This window comes from Thunnus thynnus, chromosome 6 (assembly GCF_963924715.1).
Source record: "Thunnus thynnus chromosome 6, fThuThy2.1, whole genome shotgun sequence".
In the NCBI taxonomy this organism is placed as follows: Eukaryota; Metazoa; Chordata; class Actinopteri; order Scombriformes; family Scombridae; genus Thunnus; species Thunnus thynnus.
The window spans coordinates 2,326,936-2,330,027 of NC_089522.1; positions in this window are offsets into that span (position 1 = coordinate 2,326,936).

Consider the following 3,092-nt stretch of genomic DNA (forward strand, 5'->3'; position numbering starts at 1 on the left):
GGCAACTAGCCAATTTTGTTAACTTGCTCAGCTTTCGTTGATTTGGTCATTTTCCTTGATCTTTGTGCTTCTGCTATGGTTAAGTAGGCTGCATAGTTAAATGGTTTCTTTATTCATCTGTTTTAATTGCATTTATTGTTGATATACAACCAGGAGTCTGCACAGGGTGTTTTATTTTGAAAATTGACCAGATGCTAAATGCTGTTTCTGTGTCTGACGCTTTTATCTCGGACACACATATCCCAAAACTCATGAAAATTGGCAGATGCGTCAGTTGAAGTGTAAATCGCATATTTTATTGGTCTCGCAAAAAGTTGGGGCAAAATGGCACAACAGCGCCCCCTGGAAAATTTCAAAATTGAAGCCCCGCCTTCCAGATTAACGTAGAAAAATGAAATTCACAGGGCATATGTATCATGCACAAAAAAAAGCCTCTTTAGCTTTAGCTACCGTTGAAGCGCGTTGCCGTGGCATGGCGTTGAGTTGTGATTTTTCGCCATGACAGAGATAATTGCTATAACTTTAGTGTAAATGCTCCAGTCTGCACCAAACTTTACATATTTGACAAGAGTCCCGCCCTGAACACGTCTACATGACAATATTTAATCAGTGATAAAAACTATAACTGTGCCACACCCTGACGTATGCAAGGCTGCAGAGGGTCCATTCATTGCTGCTTTAATTATTATTATTTTTATTCCCCCACGCTATTTCATTTTTACGGGGCTTGAGATGCTTGAAAACTCATGAAAATTGGCATGCACATCAGAACTGACAAAATTCCAAAATTCTGTAGTGATTGGACTTGGGCGTGGCAAACAGACTCCATAGCACCCCCTCCATTTTGAAGTTTCTTTGATGTGCATGAAATTCGGTGGGTTCATTGCTCTCATCATTATCAACATACATATTTGTACGTAAAAAAGCTTCTTGGAGCCATATCCTAAGTACATCAGGAAGTCAACCATTTTGAATCTACTTTGCATTTTTTTCGCTAAGTGAAGCCATCGACAGGCGTTGTATTTGAACAAGCTCTTCCTTAACCCAAGCGACTTCAAATTTGGTAGGTTACATCTAAACAGCTTTGTTATGCTAAACTGCAAAGCTTTTTAGTTTTCATGGAATGCCCTTGGCGTGTCTGGCCAGACAATTTTGCCCAAAACATGTTTGGGGCATTAAACAGGACGTTGTTGTAACTTGGCTTTACATTGTCCAATCAGCCCCAAATTTGTCATGCTTGATAAGAGTCTAAGCCTGAACACATCTACATGTCAATATTGAGTCATAGTCATACCACCACCTACTGGCGACAAGAAGTCATCCTTATGAGTGAAACGTCCTCCGATTGACATGAAATTTATGTGGTGTGGTCTACACATAATATATATATCAAAATGACATATTCTCAGTGGGTGTTCTCTAGCACCACATAGTGGACACAGGAAGTGATAGCTGTTTCCTACATGCAATGTCCAATATTCACGAAAATGTATATTCCTGTCATTTGCCTTCTGGTAGATATATTGCTGCATTAATATTTCTCTTAGTAGTATTTCTCTTAGTATTGCCTATGTACAACAGAAGTGAGGCTTAAATGATGCAAAATCCAGTTGTGTTAGTTATTTAATTATGAAAGTTGTAAACGTAAAGCTGTAAACGTAAATGAGAGACAGCAGAATCAAAGTGAAGGTGAGTGGATATGATAATAGTACAATATTAGTCTGCTGGCATGGCCCCAGGTGCAGCCATCGCATTCTGTTTCATTACTATTTTTGTGAATAAAGATTACCTTTTTTGCACATATTCCTGCCTACTGATCTTCACCAAATCACTCCAAATGTACTGTAGCCTACATCCACGGCAAAGGTTAACAATTGCTTTATTCCCCATACTTCTTCCCTTTTGCTCATAGGTACCCAGTGGCTGTTTCATGGGTCCTTGGTAATTACAAAATATTTACACTGTAATTTGCAGGCTGTAATCTAAAGTGTGGAAAAGACATGAGTGAATTGTATTATGGGAATAGGAGGATCAAGCATTTTTGGATTTGGACCCGTACTAGAAACTAAATGTCAGGATATTTCGACCTCTGCTGCACAGATTTTGACCATTCTTTTTTAAATCTGTCTCTCGCAGTTCATCCAACTTTATGGAAGTACAATATTAAATCACTGAAGTATCCTGATCAACCGCTCAGCACTACATAAAAATAGTCAACGGTGGAATAATACTCCATTAGAGTCCTGCATTCAACATATTATTGAAATACAAGTATACAAGAGAAATTGTACTCAGTTACTTTACAACTCTACCATTTACCACTGTTACTGTAGATTTTATACTGTATCTTCTTTAACCAGAGTTTTGTTCACTGAACTTGAATGCTCCTATTCAGAAGTGCCTGCCTCACATACAATCAGACACAGTCACACCAAAAAGAATCCAAAGTGCAATTCTGAATGATTTTACATGTGGAAAAATCATTCCAAATGTTTTGTACACCATAAATCATACAATCATAGATTTAATGTCTTCAGGAACATTTCTAGAGCAGCCAAACCTCCATACACACCGTGGAGTGAATCAGCAGACACACTCAGCTGAAAGTGTGTTCCTGTGTGGAAACAATACACCAAAATAGCTGTGGGAGTGCGTATATCGTGGACCATCTGTTGTTTCAAACAACGTGGTTCAGCTGCAGTACTCAGGTCACCTCAGATACTGGCGATCATTGGTTTATACATTTACCTTTCTGTGGAACTTGTTCACATTGATCTGATGCAGAACTAGCTTTTTCCAGTTTGCTTCTATTGCAGGGTAGGCTCTTATGCAACCCTGTGCTGATCACCATATTTCCACTGTTACCACAACTCACAAGGCAGGGAGTAGGAAGAAAGCTGAAACATGGAAACAATTCAATTGGCCCAGTGTGTATGAGCAGACCATAGGAGCCCAGTGAACTCCCCATAGAGCAATCCATCACCAGATCCCCGAGAGAAAGTCACAGTTAACTTGTTTTCTTTTTTTGGAAAGGAAGAGGAGTGCCCATACCTGTGACATCACAAGAAATTTGAAACCATCATTTTCAGCAG